This window comes from Balaenoptera physalus (genome assembly GCF_965194825.1).
Source record: "Balaenoptera physalus genome assembly, chromosome: X".
Classification (NCBI taxonomy): domain Eukaryota; kingdom Metazoa; phylum Chordata; class Mammalia; order Artiodactyla; family Balaenopteridae; genus Balaenoptera; species Balaenoptera physalus.
Genome location: NC_138903.1, coordinates 103,873,771 through 103,893,068, shown reverse-complemented (window position 1 = coordinate 103,893,068; position 19,298 = coordinate 103,873,771). Strand labels below are relative to the sequence as shown.

The window sequence follows — 19,298 nt, the reverse complement described above, 5'->3', positions numbered from 1 at the left end:
TGTTATGTGTCAATTCAACCTCAATAAAAAAATTTTAAAAATGACTTGGCTAAAACATGACTCTGCATCAGAATTTCTCTAAAGCCTTTCCTCTTTATTAGAAAAAATTACATTATTTTATTCTTCCAGTCTCAGTACAGAAAAGTCAGAAAGTACATACAAGGAAAAGAATATAATAACCCCCATAATCTTATACATGAAAGGATAATCACTGTTACTATCTTATTGTATAGTTTCCTAATTATTTCTCTGTATGCATATATATGTGTTTACTGTGGGGGGAGAATCATAATACCATTTTGTAGCCTATCATAAACATCTTTCCATTTCAACACATGAAATCATGTATTGTTTTTGAAAGAGTGTGGAGTATTCAATTATATACTCATATAATATATTTAACCAAATTTCTGATGTCGGGACTTTATTTCCAATTTACTGATATGACAAAGAGTGATTATATGAATTCCCATTGCTTGTATCACACATATGACATATCACACGTGCTTGGTATAGTGGTTACCTGAGCTTTGACATATCTCCTCAAGATGATTTTATAAATTTTGAGACCAGATCTTATATTTCTTTGTGTCTCTCATAGAGTGTAGCATGGCCTTGCATATGGGAAACATTCAATAAATATTTGTTGAATGAATGGACAGTTGAGGTTCTCATCCCCAGGCAATCACTGATCTGCTTTCTATTGCTATAGATTCATTTTCATTTTCTAGAATTTTATATAAATTGAATCATAAGGTATGCACCCCTTTTTGTGTGGCATCTTTCACTTAGAATAATTATTTTGAGATACAGCCAGGTTGTTATGTATATCATGTTTTAGCAAGTTGGTGGGGAGACAGACAACAGTTGTGTACCATTTCCTATAGAAGCCTGCCAGTGAAGCCTCTCCATCACAGAGAATCTATTCTGAGCCTTTGATGCATGCATTCCTGCCTGCTTGATCTCTCCTCTTGAATAGCTCACTGACAAAGGTAACATGTCTCAAATGGAACTCTTTATGCAATGCGATCCACCCCCCCTCACCGCCAGAAAAAAACCCTCCTCCAAAACCTAGATGCTTCCGTCTTTCCCAGGATAATAAATGACATCATCTTTCATCTAGTTGAATGGGTCTTCCTAGTTGCTGGGTCATCCTCTTGAATATATCTCTGTTCCATCTGCCTTTTTTTCTGTCTCTACTGCCACCACCCTATTCTAGGCTGCATCATCACTTGTCTGCCTACTGCACCCTTCTTACCAGTCTCCCTGCTTTTGCCTTTGCCCCTGTCCAACTCAGAGAAGTCATGGTGACTCTCAAACATACATTGCCTCTTATCACTCTTACGCTTAAAACCCCTCAGTGGTATCCTTTGCACTCATCCTATAGTTCTGTTTTTAGAACGCTTTGATTCCAGAGTACCCAGGACATTTTTGATTTCTAACCCTCCAAATTTGAGCTCCTGTAAGAATGAAGTGCATAGGAGCTGTGTTGAGAAGTCAGCTCTGAAATTTTGACAGAAGAGGGCAGGGTTAGAATCTTCCCAGAGTCCTGCACACAATATCTGGTTAGTGTAGTTTATGGCTAGTTTCATCCTTGATGTTAAGAAAATCTGTACAGATCCTTTAGATCCTTTCCTGGCTTCAAGCTCAATCTTGACCTCTCCTTGAAGCCCAATTAAGAGTTCACTTATCTGACTAAGAGGATAGAACATGCTGGTTTCTCTTCACTTAGAAAGTGTGTGTTTATTTCTGTATTTAAACACACACCCCACCCCACCATATATATATGTTTTGGCGACTTGTCTAGACTATTTTGTGAGCCACAGGGGAATAGAAACCTTTCTCCTTATTCTGTTCCTTATTTCACTCTATGGAGTGAGTAAGGGGCTAAGCAGACCCTCTGTGGGCTCTCTGTAATTACCGGTTCCATTCAATAATGGACCAGCTGAGTGTTTGAAAGAAATGCAAATTGAGCAGAGAGGTCAAAAAAGGTGTCCTAGTACTTTTCAATTTGTTCTTTAATCAGAGTTAATGCAATCGAAACCCTTTGGTTTCATATCTATTAGGCACACAGCAGGCTGGCAGATGCTTCCTGAGGGACTAGGCCTCAGCTGTGGCTGGGTGCTTTTTGGTGTGTGTACATGTGTACATGCGTGTCCACATCTGCCTGCGTGATCTCTGTCTTGTTGAATTTCTATAAACATATAATTAAATTGGTCTTGTCAAACTGTTGGGGGACATGGTGGACAGAATTCTAAGATGACCTCCAAGATTCTTGCCCTCCAGTGTACACGCCCTGTGCATTCCCTTCTCCTTTAAGTGTAGTCGAGACCTGTGGATATGCTTGGTGACCAGTCTGATGATTAGGTTACTTTACATGACAACAGTGAAGAGATTCTGAAGATGTAATTAAAGTCCCTTCTGGAGGAGAGAGTTCTCCTGCTGACCATGATGAAATGAACAGCCCTGTTGTAAGCTGACTATGGAGGGGGGCAGTCTCTAGATGCCCAGGGTGTCAGTCCTACAACCCTGAGGAATTGAATCCACAACCACCTGAATGAGCTTGAAAGAAGACTCTGAGCTCCACATGTGAACGCAGCCCGGCCGACAACTTGACTGTCGCTTTGTGAGACTCTGAGCATCGCACCCAGCTCAGCTATGCCTGGACTCCTGACCCCCAGAAACTGAGGTAATACATGTGTGTAGTTTTAGGCCAGTACCAGGTTTGTGGCAGTTTGTTAGGCAGCAATTAACAGTAACTAATACGGAGGATATCCAGCTGGCATTTAAATTTTTTACCGTTACATTAGTTTGCTAGAGCAGTCACAACAAAGTACCATGGACCGGATGGCTTAAACAACAATAAACAGTAAACAGAAATTTATTTTCTCACAGCTCTCACAGAGGCTATATGTCCGAGATCGAGGTGTCAGCAGGTTTGGTTTCCTCTGAGGCCTCTTTCCTTGGCTTGCAGATGGCCGCCTTCCCACTATGTCCTTACATGGTAGTGTGTATGCCCATGTGTGTCCGAATCTCCTCTTCTTATGAGGACAACAGTCATGTGTGATTAGGGCCAACTCTAAAGACCTCATTTTAATTTAATTACCTGTTTAAATAATGTATCTCCAAATAACATTACATTCTGAGATACTAGGGGTTAAGATTTCAACATATGAATTTTGAGGGGGGGGTACAATTCAGCCCATAATAGCCGTCATCATTTTCTGTATTCTCTTCACCACTAATATTTTGTTTTGACTTGTTTTCTTATTCCTTGAACCTCTGTTACATCTCCCCATTCTTTAGATTTTTATTGTACTATTGTATTCCAAATGCTTTTTCTAATTCTTCACATTTTGGGCTACAGGTTAACTTGTAACATCCTTCATGATTAAATCCCTAGCTTCTAGTGGCCAATCAGTCTGATGTTAATGAAAACATTGCATTACATTTATATATATTTTTTACAAGTTTACAAGGTAGTTTCACATGATGTTTTTTGTTTTGAAACCTAGAACAATGCTGTGACACAGATCAGGCCAATATCATTATTACCCCACTCTAAATTCAGGAAGAACACACTCAGGAGAGGTGATGGGGTTAACTTAATGTGACATAGCTCATAAGTGTCTTCTGACTCCCAGTCAGAGTGCTCTGTCCACTAGATTAACTTTTCAAAGCATCCTAACCCAAATAGCAACTAATTCCTACCGAATAAGTCTATTTGTAATATATCTTATTCCTATCCCGTTGTTCAGATGCAGATTCTATAACCGCCCCCATCCTTGCTGCGTATCAGAAGGGTGAATAGTGTGAATTGGGGCTGCTAAGGCCACATCTGATTATCCCATTTTCCTGTTATTTCTGTTTGAGAACTTACTGTAAAACTACCCAACTTGAACCTTTTTATGGCAGGGATGAAGCAATGACTTGGAATGTATATCAACACAGTTGTATTTATTTATTTTTAACTTAACGTGCTAGATTTTTCATACATGCTGAAATCAATTGCTTTAAACACATCTCCTCAATGAGACTGTAAACTCCTGTAACAGGTGCTTTCCACCTAATAGGCATTTTGTGTGTAACACAGGTATATGATGATAATTATTGAATAAGCATAGTGGAGAAGCCAATGAATGCACGCCTGTTAACAAAGATGAATCGTGTTGAATCCACTGACAGGTAAAAGATAATAATGTAAATTACATGTGCACTTGGAGTTCTTTCTTACCTTTTTACCAGTTTGATAAAGCCCAACAATGTGGTGATAGCTTTAGTTCTTGCAAGTTTTTGAGTAACTGATTAATTTCAAAGTTACTTAAAATGCACTACTAGAATTTCAGTGTATGAAATTTGAAATACCAAGTCAACAATGTTGAGATCTCAGATGCCTGATCAGTTTACTGGTAGGCAAAGGGAGAAATATTAGGAAATATAAAGAACTACAGTCCCCACACTCACCCCATCACTTCCTTAAAAAAGAACAAAAAACAAAAAGCAAACAAAAAAAACCCAGTGAGTAAACTGGTTGCTAACAGCACGCTCCCATTAATTTTCCTAGGAGAAGTCTGGAATTATAAGTAGAAAAGGCAAAGGAAGAGGTGTAAAAAGGTGGCCCCAGGCTGTAACCGTCAAGAAGGCAAAGAATGAATAGAAGACCTGCAAAGGGGAAAAACAGGCTTGACTGGGGTTTTTGTTGGGGGCTTAGCTGACAGAACCGGGAGGAAAGAGTCAAGATTCTGACTCAGAATAGCAGTTCCACCAGTTTGGAAGCAGCGTTGCACAGCGGTTAAGAGCTTGGGCGCTGGAATCACACTGCTTGGGATCCTGGGTCCTGCTCTGCCCCTTACCAACTGTGTAACCTTGGGCAACTAGTTTGACCTTTACGCCTCAGTTTTGTCACTTGTGAAATGGAGATAATACTACTGGGGACCTTGTGGAGTAGCTGTGAGAGTTAAGTGAGTGAATAATTCAGCGCTGGGTTCTAAGCAGACGCTCGGTAAAGTGCTGAAGTGCCGTATTTGTTATTTTATTCTTCCTCTTTCTTAATCGTGTGTACCTCCCGTAGGGAGGGCAGAGATGAAGCGCTCGTCGCATCCGAAGAGTGATGAACAGTTGTGTGACAGCCTGGGTCAGGCTGACTTCGAGGTGCGCGCCCCGCCGAGGGGAAGCGGCTTGAGGGCACACCTTGTGCCCGGGCCCCCTGTGACTAAGAGGGGCCGCGACAACTGCAGGCAGGAGCACCGGGGGGCCTCCTCTTGGCGGGCGCACTGTGTCCCTGGATACTTGACAGTTTTCACCTTTTCTGCCCCCTGGGCACTAGAAGCCAAGTGTGCTCAAAGCCGAGCGTCCCGGTTTCGGAGGCGTGAGGGCCACTGGGCGGTCACCCCGCCTCCGGGCTCCTCCTCGCCACGCCTCGGCTGCAGCGGAGTTGTGCTCGGACCCTACACACGGTCCTAGCCCCAGCTCCCCCGCCTCCCGCGCAGGCGCCGCCGGGGCCGCCCCCGCCGCCATGTTTCCCCCGCCCGCGCGCTCCCTCCCCTCCCCTCCTCAACTGGGCTCCCGCCCCCCCGCCCCCCGGTGAGGTCAGGCGGAGGCTCTGCCGCTGCGGCCGCAGCAGCTCCGCTCCTGTTCCGGGGAAGCGTGGGACGGGGGCTTTTGAAATAAGTGGAGCGGCGTTCGGGTTAGGGTCCGTGCTCTCCGCCTGCGGGAGAGCGAGGCGAAGTGACCGGGGCGAGCAGGGGGTGCGGAGGATTGGGGGCCGGTGCCTCACAGCCGGACAGAGCGCCGGCTGCGCCGCGCGACTAGCTCTTTGGCCCTCGGAGCGCAGCAGGCGGCGAACGGGCAGCGGGACGCCGGGACGCGCGGCAAACAAGGTGAGGCAGGGTCCTGAAGTCGCAGCGGCTCCATCAGCCGCCTCCGCGCCCCTGGGACCCGGCGGGGCCAGGCGGCGCGCGGTAAGGAGTTGCGGTCCGCACCAGGGGCAGAGGGACGGGGGACTACCTTCGCTCTTTGCACGTCCCCTCACCCCCCAACCCATTTTCTCTCGCTTGCCGCTGTGCGCCCTCATCCCTGCACCTTCTCATCCCTACCTCCCGGACTCGCCGGCTCCGCCAGTCGCCTGGGTTCTTTGAGGACCACGGTACCTAGCTTTCCTTTGCTTCTTTGTTATCCCTCTAAGGTCTTCTCCTCCGGGCTGTCGCTGCCCTTGACGGTCTGGGGTCCCTCTGCCCGCCTCGGGCCCCACTGTCTCTTGCCTTCTAACACTTTCTGCTTTGTGCCTCCCAACCGTCCCTCCTCTAGAGTCTTCCAACTTGGTAGGCTCCGCTGCTGGCTCCCGAGTCAGGAGCACACTGCTCTCCTCCTCGAAGCTTCTAACTCTGCTTTGAACGTCTTCATCTCTAAAAGTCTTGGCTTCTTTGGATTAATCACAGTTGTCTAATGATTTTCTTGGAAGCTTACAGTCTATTACGGTGTACTGCAAGTGATGGGAATGATCCTCTAGCAAATACCAGCTGAGGAACTTGAAAGTTTCTTTCTAGTTTTCAGTAACTTAGTTCAAGAACCACAACCACTTAGAATGTATGTATGTATGTTTGTGTTTAATCCTAGCACATGGTCCTGAATCTGATTCTTCCCACGCTGCCAAGCAGGCCGGGGAGAGAGAGAGAGAGAGAGAGAGAGTGGGAGGGACTTTGATGCCTGGCTCCGTTTCTCCTGCAGACTGGGGTGTTCATCGTTTTAATGTAGTCAGAGGACTAGTGGTTTGGGCTAAAGTCACTCAAGTTAGCATAGGCTGGTTACTAAGCACACTGAATGGGAACTGACAGACTCTGGAGTTTAAAGCTGTCTCTGTTGGGAGGGCCCCTGCCTTCGTTTTTGTTTTTGTTTTTTCTTTTAAAGAAGCCAGTTTCTTACTTCAGATCTCATATTTGTATATACCTTCAAGAAGCAGAATTTAAAAACTATGTCAAAGAGACGACTTTTCTGTGGATTGGGGATTAGTGCGCTGAAGCTGATTTCACACAGCACCAGCAATATCGCCTTCTCCCCATGCAGTTGCCCTGTTAGCTCCCATACTGAGGTTCGTTTACTCACTTCCATGCGCTAATTAGTGCGTGAAGAAAATTGAATGAAGAAGCTGAAAGTGGAGGCAGATACAGTGAACTAGCACATGCTGACCTTGGTGGCTGTGTTCTTGGAAATGGGCTATATCCAGTGTTCAAGTTTGAAAACTGAGAAAAATGAAATAATCCATTAAGCAGTTATGACATCATTTTACGTTTAAAAATATTAGCTCCCTTATCTGCAAGTTTTTATTAACATCCTTATACTTAACAGTGATAGAATTGTTTGCTTGATGTGTGACCAGGTGTTGCCATTGACATACTGTGTACTAATTGGCAATCATCTCAGAAGAAACCAAGTTGTGAATGAAGATGAGCACTAAATTTCACTGTCCTGGGAGCACTTTTTTGGCAGTGAGACGAAGCATGTAGTTTCTGCTGCAACATCAAATGATGTGTTTTTAAAATAGATAAATAAGAGCCTCAAATTCCCAAGGCTTTTAATCTGCCATTTTTATAAGCACACTTTAAAAAAGGGTGGTATGACGGTATCGAGTTTAAGGTGATGTTCTCAGGAAAGTGGTTTTCACAAGAATATTGAAGTCTGTTGATCATCAGTTTAGTTATATGGCTTATATGGCTTACAGGTGATTTGTAGTTTCCCTCACTCATTTGGTAAATTTCTGACTTCACTTTAGTTCTTTTAAAAAATGGGATATAGTAGGGAGAGGGGATTTATACCAATAGGCCCACCCTTGTAAATCTGTAATTTTCTTGCCAACCCTTTCTGGAAAGATATACAAACTTGCCAACTGTTTCAAAGAAAAGAGTTTATGTTACTATGCCATTTTTTTTCCTTGTGTAATTATTACTGATACCAAGTCTAAGGTAACATTGCCCTAGTATGAACTACTTATGTTTGCCAGAAAAAAAGATAAAGGTGGATATGAGTTTATCTTAAGCATTTTGCTCTGAATCTTAGAATGTTACTCAAAATGTACTTAATAATCCACCTAGTACACCTAGAAGTTATCAAACTGGATATTTCTGATGTTAGTAAACATAATTGCAGTTTGCTGTCGAATTCTCTTCTTTTTCATTTCTTTACATTTTAAATTACTTTTCTTCATGTAATTTGACTTACATTAGTGGAACGAGACTAACCAATTTTCAAATTGTTTGATTTTATTGATTTTTAATAAACTACTACCACCTCCTCAAAGTATTTTTTCTTAAATCCATTGGTTGAGTGATATATTTTTATTGCCATGAACTAGCACAACAATTTGTCAGGTGTCACCAGATTTCAGAAAATGTAGAAAGAATTTTGAAAAATGAACAGCTGTAGAGAAACATCTCAAAATTAGAACAAAAAGGCTTTCTCAAGTTACTGACATTCATAGCAATCAGCCTTTAAATATATTCTTCATTCATTTAGTAATTTATTTTATGAAATCAGTTGAGCACCTCCTATTTGCCAGGCCCTGTGTACGCACAATGATAAACCTTAAGAGGCATGATCCTTGTTCTTCTAGAGTCTCACAGAGGTTATATTCCACCGAAGGATATAGACAATAAACAAGGAAACAAATGAAGACGATCCTTATAGATGGTAGTGACAACAGTGATGGAAATACTGTGAGATGGAGAACTGGGACCGGCCTGTTTAGTAAGGGTGCTTTGGAAAGCCCTCCCAGCAAAGGTGACCTTTGAACAGAGACGTGAAAGAAGAGAGATTGAGCTTACCTTGTCAGCTTAACTTGTCAAGAGCCGAGAGAAGAGTAAGAGTCAAGGCCTTGAGGCAGAAAAACAAACTTGAGATGTTTGAGGAACAGAAAACAAGCCAGCGTGGATGGAGCCTAGTGAGCTATGTGGGGGTGTGGTTAAAGGAGTTAAGGAGCCTGGAAAGAGGCAGATAATAGGTGATGCAGGGCCTGGAGATTCTGAGAAATAATTTGAGTTTGGTTCTCAGAACAGCGGGAAGCCATTGAAGAGTCTTTGTTACCTACTTCTCTGTGGAAGGTCAATGACTGAGAAAAAAATTAGTGGGCGTAAAGAGAATTTGTTTTGCAGAGGACAAATAGAATACCTCGCTACTCAGTTGTTTACATTAAGACCTGAGAATGAAAATCTTTGATATGTATGCTGAATAAATATGTAATTCACTTCTTCCACTCCGCTTAGGTAAGGGGATAGGGGAGTGGGAACTCTGAGGTATGTTAAAAAGCAGTTGAGTTTCCACTGTCACATTGTCACCTGTGCCCTGAGGTAAGTTGTCACCAGCCTCATTAAAGATCAGATCATCGTTCAACTTAAGAATTTGTTTTTCAAAGAATGATGTTTTATTTTCTCATAGAAATGTACTTTGGAAGGTTGGAAATCTCATTTGCTTATGAAGGAATAACTTAGGTTTTAGAAACGGCCTTTGGGATTTTAAGAGGAGTTGGGGGACTTCCCTGGTGGCGCAGTGGTTAAGAATCTGCCTGCCAATGCCAGGTACACGGGTTCGAGCCTTGGTCCGGGAAGATCCCACATGCCGCAGAGCAACTAAGCCCGTGCACCACAACTACTGAGCCTGCGCTCTAGAGCCCGCGAGCCACGACTACTGAAGCCTATGTGCCACAACTACTGAAGCCTGCACGCCTAGAGCCCGTGCTCCGCAACAAGAGAAGCCACCGCAATGAGAAGCCCGCGCACTGCAGCGAAGAGTAGCCCCCGCTCGCCGCAACTAGGGAAAGACCGTGCGCAGCGATGAAGACACAACGCAGCCCAAAATAAATAAATAAATAAATAAATTGAAAAATTGAAAAAAAAAAAAGAAGAGTTGGTCATTGCCTTCTCCAACATTTTCAAATTGCCATACCTTTATTTTTTGAGAGATTAGAGTTTTCTCTATTCCTTGAGGATTAAATGAATTTAGACTTGGCACTTACTTTGTTGCCCTGAGCCCTTGCTTGAAAGCAATCCAGCTTTGAGGTCTAATTGGCCCCAAATAGGAATGCAGATAGTCACTGACATTCCATAGGGATAAATCCTAATATCGTGAGGCAGAAACCTGCAAAATAACCTTCAGTGACTCCCGCAGGGTCTAATCCCAGCTCCTCAACCTAACACTCAAGGGTTCTCCATGATGTGACCCAGGCCTACTATCCCACTTGTCCTTATTCTCTTACACAAATCCTCTGTTGGTTTAAATGGATTTTTACCTAGTTTGGAACTTTTGTGCTTAGCATTATTCTTGGCGTAGAGTAGGCGCACAGTAACGGCTTTTTGAATGGATGCCATGCCATCATCTGTTTCAAAAGCCCTCCGTTTTTCTTTTTGTCCTTGCAAATCCCAGTACTACTCAAGGAGCAGTTCGAATCTTATGTCCTATTACACCGCCCCCCACTGCCCTGATCTCCTCCTCTGGATGTGAACAGCAGTCACAGAAACTTGCCATGCATGTCATAATTATGTTTATTTGATGCCGGGCCATTTCCCCACCGGTCTCTGGCTGCATGAAGGCAACCTGGACCTTGTCTGGTTCGCTCGTCGTTGTCTCCTGAGCACCTGGCACATGGTATGTCCTCTATAAATAGTTGTTGAATAACGAATAAATGCTGCCTTGTGCTGTTTCCCCTATTGTTTTGGATACTTAAACTGTTTAGTACTGTTTTACTTTTCACATGCTTGTCTGGTGTCATCAAGCAGTTTCTGAGAGAAGTCATGGAGCATAGTTGTTAAGAGCACAGTAGTGGAGCTAGGCTGCCTGGGTTGCAGTTCGGGCCAGGAGACTTACTAGCTGGGGTATACTGGGTGAGTTAGTAAATCTCTCTGTACCTCATAGTTTTCATCTGTAAAATAGGAATAAGAGAACTTCGATCTTAGAGTACTTAGAAGGACTGAATGAGTTAGGTACATCTAAAATTTGTTGTTTGCAATTTTTAATTTAAAAAGGTGTGATAAAACTTTTATTTGGTAAGTTAGGTGCCAAAACTCAGATGCTGACAAAATTTGACTTGAACTGATGGGAATGTATTTTATAGCCTTTATTCTACTTAATGTTAATATTTATTTGGTTTTGTTGTAAAATTAGTAATGTGTTTATGGGGCAGTGCCTCAGACCATACTGGGGTATTACATAATGTATAGTACATGCAGGTTACTGCCTACCTAAAAGTCTGGACGTTTTTGGGTTTGGAAACATGTCTGGCACCAAGGTTTTCAGATAAGGGATTGTATACCTTACATAAAAGTGCTTAAATCAGGGCCTTGCACATAGTAAGTCGTTGCTGTTGGTAGTGATTAGGGAGGTAAATATGCTATATTGTCCTTCCCAGTACCTCACTTGTAATGGTTACCATGTAAATACATGCTGATTTATTCATGCAACAACTCTGGATAGAGGGCCGGCCGTATGAGCCTCATTTTATCATAGGAAAACAGATACGGCCGGGTCACATGATTGAAATGAGCCAAGACCCCAGTCTTTCAATACTCTTTCATCTAGGACCAGTAAAAGTATTTATTTTTTGTTTTTCTTTTGTTATTTAAAACAAAGCATACTTTTTTTAGGGCAAGTCTTTTTGGGGGAGGGGCTCGCGGAGAGGATGCAGTTAAGAATTTAATATGATTAGACACTTATTCTTGGCAGTTGTTAAACATTTCTTGAACTCCTCATGTATATAGAAATCTGTATTAAAAACCAGAGAAAGGTATAAAACAAATGAGGCATGGTTCCTGGACTTCAGTAGTTTCAGCATCATGCATTGGGTACACAGGAACACGGGTATCCATTACAATTCCTTATTTTCCTCTGTAAGTTTGAAATCATTAATATTAAAAATGTACAAAGGAAAGCACAAGAGTCAGTTGAAAACTCGTCTTAGTGTTCGCTAAATGGAATTGGTTTTTAATCACCCTAACCTCCCCCTACCCCCTGCAATATTATCTCTATATGACATCCTGGCAGCCTTTTCCTTCCAACTAAGCTAAGCAAAGTATGGTTTTTATTGTTCTCCCTTATCAATATTTGTAAATCATAATTGGTATATTTTCTTTGTCCTTTTTCTTTTGTGGTTTTCTTTTGTAATTATGTGTCTCAAAAGGTTTTTCTGGAATGTTCTTGAAGTTGAAAACTAGTCCTTGAAGCCATTCTGCCAATTCGTTCCACAAATACTTATGAAGTACCTATTATATTCCTGGCATTGCACTAGTTCAAACAAATAGAATCTCTGTCCAGTGCTCTTTCTCTCAAACTGGAGCACACTGGGTATACTGGATGAGCAGGGTGGTGACATGATAATGTGTATTAGGAGTTACAAAATAAAGCAGCTTGTGTTTTCTTGAAGCATTTATTTTACGCAAACATTGAGAAGAACATTCAGTGGTAGCTAATTTTAAATAATTAACAATATTTAAATTCAAATACATTGTGCTTTAGAATACAGTATTCATAATGAAAATGTGAGGTAAAACCCAGTACTTCAGAGAAAGTCTGCCTGCAAGGGCAGCTGTGGTAACCCTGGGGTGACCCTTTGAAAAACACTCAGGCCACACTGTGCTGTTTGAGTCTGTTCCTTTAGTCAAATACTCATATATTTTCATAGCCTTAAAACCCCTAATGGCCTACAGCAAAGGCAATAGACATCCATTTTCCACCCCTATGTTGCATAATTTCTTTTAGTTCAAGAGAGCACTCTGGTTGTTTGATAATGATCTGAATCTTAAAATGTGTTGCGTGCTGGCTGAGGTCTTCATGTTGCGGGGTGGTAGCTAAGACTGACAGTGAAGGGCCTGCCAAGGGACTGCTGTCTTCAGAAGAGAGGTTGTTAGAACATAATGACCATGAACTTAAAGCAGCACAATCGATGGGGTCAAAGCTTTGCCCCATTCTATGCACACTTGCTTGTGTCACTGACTGAAGTTAACTTTTGCTAACTTTGAAGCTGCTTTCGTTTATAACGCATTCACTATACAAGCTGCTTTGTCAGTTGCTGGCTACTGAAATATTTAATAGTAGAGGAAAGTTATCAAGCCTCATGTGCTCGGAGGTTGATAAAAGCTTTCTAGAGTTTGAGGTGGTTTTGAAAAGGGGCAAGCAGCACATCAGAGGTATGCCTGTTGCAAAGCAGTGAATTGCTTTCCTCCAAATGAGAAAGATGAAGAGAAAGGCAAGTGAAGAAAGGGGGTGTAAGTAAATGGAGTAAGTCAAACACGAAATCTTTCAACTGGTTTTTATTATTGCCGTCCCACCTTTATTATTGCTGTCCCACTCCAGACACAGTTCCCAGGGCCTGACCTTGTTGTAACGTTTTACTGCCCGAAGATCATAGGGACATGGGTATAGAGGGGTGATTAAGGAATGGTTTTTATATTCTATGTGTGACATGCTTTTATAGTCTATTCAGTAAAAAGGGATAAGACAGTTGTAGAGTTTTGCTTCGTGGTCCCACTTATTTCTAAAGAATGCTTCATTTCAACAAAGTTTTCTGTTCCACTCTTGTATGTTTCTCAGTGGGAAGGCTGTATAGAGTTCAGTGGCTAAGATCTTCGGCCCTGGAATCTCAGGCTTGGGTTCAAATCCCAACTCTGCCTCTTGTTGGCAGTGTAATTTTGGGCAACTCCCTTCACGTCTCTGAGCCTTGTTGCCCCCTCTGTAAACAACCTCGTCTGTTGGTTTTAAGGATTAAATGAAATAATGCATATAAAGTGCTAAGCACAATTCAAGCCACATAGTAGGTATAGTTATTATTGACTCTTTTAGTAGATTTAAGGCCTAACTGGTTAAAACTTTTGGAGCTTTGCCATTTATATATGAACCAGGAATCTTAGGGAAAATTGCATCTTTCCTTTATACTGCCTTAATCCCAGCTGGGATGCTATTTTCTGAACACGTATCTTTTAAATGGTGAGTAGACCATTTAGAAGTAGCACTAGTTTTCTGGCAGACAAGAAAGTTTGTGGTAAATGCTTGGCTTATTACTTATTCAAAGATGGCATTACATTGAATGTGAGGAAAATGCCAATTTTTAAATATGATTGACCCAGTATATACTTAAATACAATACTGTTTAGTTTAATAGGATTTAAAATTTAATCTCCATTTTGAAGGGAAAGGGAGATATAGGAAAATGTGCGCAGCAAACAGTGTTGTCTTTTAAACATGAAAACTTCTGGTGTTCTGATACTTCAAGAGGTAATACATTTTCCTGATTTATCTCTATTACAGATTTCAAGCCCTCAAAGTGGAAAATATTGGAAGACTCGTAGTAGTCAAGCCGCTTAGAGATGATAAAAGTTCAAGAGCAGTGTTGATAAATGAATGTCTAAGTCTAAATAGATTACTGAGAGCTGCTGTAGTTGCAGAGCTGGTCTAACCTTTTGAGTCGGAAGTATATGAAGGTAGCATGCCTGCTTTTCCACCTTCCAGTGTTCTCCTTTGGTTGCCATGTCAGACACGTGATGAGACAGATACCCCTTGGGTAGTGGACTTGGATTTGGAATGCCATAGGCGCACAGAAGGGAAGGAACCAGGCAACTCATTGCTGTCTGTTCACAGGGTTTTGTGATGATTATTATGATAATGTATGTTCAAGTACTGAAAAGCCCAGCTCACCACACTAATGAGATATATTATTTATTAGCAGCTTTACCAGCATTTATAATCATCATCAGCAGCATCATATTTGAACTGGAAAAGAAAATGTTTAAAAGTTGTTTTCAAAGATTAGACTTACTCTGCCCTCAAGAAATGAGCTCAATATGAAAGATAATGCCCTTTATTTAGAGCATCTTTCTTTTGAAGAATGGTTAATTATCCCTCCAGTGGCAGATGCACGTGAGGTTAAGTGGCTTGCAGAAGGTCGCATTGTCTGAGGTGGATCTAGGAGCAGAATGTAGGGCCCTTGGTTCTAACCTAGTGCTTTTCCACTAATGATATAGAAGACTAAGGATCCTTTCGTATCTCTAGTCTTTCAGTTGAAAGTCTTTTCAGTCTTTCAGTTGATGGGATGACCAAAACTTCAGCAGTGGAGATGCCAACCATTATTCTAGGTCTGCATATGTACTTGCACAATTTGACATTTATCAAAATGAGTTTTGGATTTATTACGGAATTTTCTAAGTGCTTTTGGCATCATATAGGTGTGGTGTTTAAACATTCTGAGGAAGCATTTGTGGAGTAATTGTATGTAAAGCATTTGGTTAAGAGGGAGAAAAGGTATTCACTGCCCTGAAATAATCCTACAGTCTAGCAAAGGCAACAGAGAACATGAAGCAACTTGATATCAGCCAATACTAATACTAATGCCAATCAGTAATAATTTATTACAGTACCCACCACGAGTATGGCACCATTGTAGGTGCTGTAGATGCACTAACACATTTAAACCACATAACAGTGCTGTGAGGGAGGGGCTATTGTTATCCCCATTTTACAGATGAGAAAACTGAGGCATAGAGAAGTTAGATAACAACCCCAAGGTTACACACCTAATAAGTAAAAGAGCTAGCATCCATGCAGTCTAGTTGTAGAGTCTGTGCTTTTGAACCACAACCCTTCCTTTTTTAAAAAAATTGTTTTATTTATTTATTTATTTATGGCTGTGTTGGGTCTTCGTTTCTGTGCGAGGGCTTTCTCTAGTTGCGGCAAGCGGGGGCCACTCTTCATCGCGGTGCGCGGGCCTCTCATTATCGCGGCCTCTCTTGTTGCAGAGCACAGGCTCCAGACGCGCAGGCTCAGTAATTGTGGCTCACGGGCCTACTTGCTCCGCGGCATGTGGGATCTTCCCAGACCAGAGCTCGAACCCGTGTCCCCTGCATTGGCAGGCAGATTCTCAACCACTGCGCCACCAGGGAAGCCCCTAACCCTTCCATTTATTCTGTCTCTCACAGGGGACATTATATAGGAGCATGATAGCTAACTAAGGCATGTTATAAAACATTCTGGGAACCATCAGAGTAGGGTGTTAAAGTTGGCAAGGTATTTTTAATAAGGCACTTTTGAAGAGCGAGGGTCTTATTGAAAAACAAGGAAAGCATTCTGACATTTTAATGCCCAAAGCTTTGTGCCTGTATGTTGCCTGTGTGTGTGCCGATGTGCATGCATGTGTGTACATGTTTATTTTGAACTGGGAAAAGAATTTGAGGGTAAATCAAATTCAGAATCCTTTATATTGGCAGCCAATCAGAGCTGTTTTTGTGTGCAATACTTTGCTCCGCAAACATGTTTTTAAAAATAGGGAGCAACTTTATTGAGCTATAATTCAGCTACCATACGGTTTGCCCATTAAAAGTGTACAATTCAGTGGTTTTTAGTATATTCACGGAGTTGTGCAACCATCACCACAGTCAATTTTAGAACATTTTCATCACCCCAAAAAGAGAAATATGTTTTGAAACAAATGTGGCCATGAAGGGGCTGGAAGTAGTGTGGCTGTTGGTACTACTGCTTCCCCATCAAAATGTCCATAGAGCTCTGCTCAGTGTAATGCACATTTGATGCTGTTTTGTGCCATCTAGCTCCAAATTGCTATAGAACGCCTACTTTTAATTTCATTTTGATTAGTGACTGGTCTTTCAAAGGATTATGTATTTATCTGATTTTGAATTCTCAGTCCAAATTGTTTATATAAATTTGCTCATTATGTATTTATTACGTGTATTGATATTAGTACTACATAACTAAACCAGACTTGTATTTACAAACAAAAACTGCTACACCCGCTTGTGTGAATGGCTACGGCCTTGTCTGTGTGCGCTTCTATAATGGACCAGAGCCAGGGATGCCTGAGAAATTTTATGTGTATACCCTGGCATTTTTTTTTTTTTTTTTGATATTTCTGAAGGTTGCGCCTGACATAGAGTACTAGTGGATAGGTGGTTGAGATAAAAGCAACAGGGATATAGTTTGCTGGGATTTAGTACTGGGGTGACGTGTTACAGAAAGGGTCTTATAAAACGTATTGCATGGGCTTCCCTGGTGGCGCGGTGGTCAAGAATCCGCCTGCCAATGCAGGGGACACGGGTTCAATCCCTGGTCTGGGAAGATCCCACATGCTGTGGAGCAACTAAGCCAGTGCGCCACAACTACTGAGCCCGTGCGCTCTAGAGCCCGTGTGCCACAGCTACTGAGCCCACGTGCCTAGAGCCCGTGCTCCGCAACAAGAGAAGCCACCGCAATGAGAAGCCCGCACACTGCAACGAAGAGTAGCCCCCGCTCTATGTGGCTAGAGAAAGCCCGCACGCAGCAATGAAGACCCAAGACAGCCAAAAATAAAAACAAATAAATAAATACATTTATTTTAAAAAATGTGTTGCATGATATTATATACATATACTGTGAAATAGTTGGAATATTTTGAAAAAAATCTGAAAGGATTTTTCAGCCACTCAGACTTCACCACAATATAGTCAGTTGTTATAGTCAAGGACTGCATTTCTGTCTAGCAGGAGTTATTAAACCAAATATCTGTGTGCGTGGCATGGGAGGGAGCAGGTTGTTCCCAGTTCTTCATTATAGTAATAAGTTAGAGTCAGTGTTACCTTTCAGGCTAGAGAAAAGCTGTTTACTTTTTATTATTAAAAATAATCCATGGACATGATTAGATGTCTTGAAGAACATAGGTGTCTTTTAAAATGAATTAATCTTGGATCTGTCTCTTGTTACTTCTTTTTCTTTCAGAACAGTTTTGAAATGTTACTTAAAACTTTCTCCATATTTTTCTATGCTTATTATATACTTGAGTTGAATTTCTATTCAGGGCCCCAAGTAGTTTCAGTTGAAGCTGAAGTGACTTGATTCACTTAAAATGGCTTACTGTGAATCTTAAGTATTTTTTTAAATTTCCTTCCGTACATGGATTCTGTGCTCTTTATGTGTGGCAGTGGTGTGGTGATGTCACAGCTGATGGGTAGGATAGAATCAAACAAGATGACACTGCTGTCACTAGAAGAACACCTAAGTGCACCTTTATGATAATTAGGTGGAAGCATATCTTTATCACGGAGATTAATAGGGATCAAGGAGTCAGGTGCTGTGGAATTAAAAAAAGATGCTTGATTTAGGAATTTCGGTTTAGGAAATTTGGTGTCTTTTTCCATTGCTAATTTTGTTATTAAGCTATTATGATACTGGGCTATGTGGAAGGGGGTTAGAAACCTGCTTATTTAAGGCAAGCCAAATTGGTTTGCTTTAAGCGGGCCATTCCGAATGAGAAAGTATCACACCATTTAGAAAAGAGGATCTAGAGTAATGTGCAAATTGAGTTTTCTATGACTTGAGATATCATTCATTGATTTTAAGAAATGAACCCATTGCAGTATATGCATAAACTATCACTTGACAATAGTTTGATTTTCTGCTTAACTTAGTGCCAAAAATGGTTTAGACCCTTAAATGGTTTAGAATGGTTCTAAGTGACTCTGTGTGTGGGTTAGGTCCATCTACCATTTTTAAAGGTGAATCTGCTTTATTTGCAGATAGAGGAGACTCAGTGGCTCTAATTAGTCTTACTATATAGGGCAGCACCGTGTCTCTGATGAGAGGAAATGAGGCATTTCACATCAATTCATTCAAGAAAAATTAGTGAAGTACCTTCTGACCCAGGTCTTGGGGATGCAGTGGTGAACAAGGCCAAGTCCTGTCTTCATTCTCAGAGGCAGTCAGAGTATCCGGTTCACTCTTTTTGTTCTCCTAAAGAGCTGTGGAGATGCCTGGTAAAGCCTAGTGTGTCTCTCTTGGTGCTCTTTGGTCGCAGTCCATCATAATTACAATGAGGAAGAGGAAAATTAGTCTCTGGCTCCATCAAGCTGAAGTGCTGCCCTTAGTTATAAGACCTTCATTCTTTCTTTGTGTGCCCAAAGTACCTTCTGGGTTGTTACCTATATCCCTTTCCAGTGACTTAAATGGAGACTATAAAATCACAGTTGTGACCATCATCATTTAACATTCAATTGGAAAAATGTAGTTAGTGGAAAAACAAGCTGCCAAGGGACTTGTATAGGAATAGGTAGCTTGCATGGCATGATTTGAAGGGCACCTAGTGGTTCTGTCTGTTTTTAAAATGTTACTTCTTTCTTTTAACTTAAATTTATTTGGCTACATCAGGTCTTAGTTGCAGCACGTGGGATCTTCGTTGCAGGATGTGGGATCCTTTGTTGTGGCGCACGGGCTCTTTGTCGCAGTGCGCAGGCTTCTCTCTAGTTGTGGTGTGCGGGTTTTCTCTCTCTAGTTGTGGCGCGCGA

The 19,298-nt window shown here is 41.8% G+C and overlaps 1 protein-coding gene across 12 annotated transcripts in view; it reads left to right on the top strand.

Annotated features, from left to right (window-relative positions):
* KLHL13 (kelch like family member 13) overlaps positions 1–19,298 on the top strand; it is a 384,258-nt gene that overhangs the window by 193,986 nt on the left and 170,974 nt on the right. For 2 of the 12 annotated variants that reach the window (XM_082445520.1, XM_082445532.1), the window contains exon 1: positions 5,746–5,879. The exons of 8 other annotated variants lie outside the window; for them this stretch is intronic. The gene's annotated coding sequence lies outside the window, so the exon portion shown is untranslated. Of the gene's footprint in view, positions 1–5,530; positions 5,961–19,298 lie in introns of those variants that run through there. 2 more of the 12 variants (XM_082445519.1, XM_082445528.1) reach the window with 2 other exon arrangements.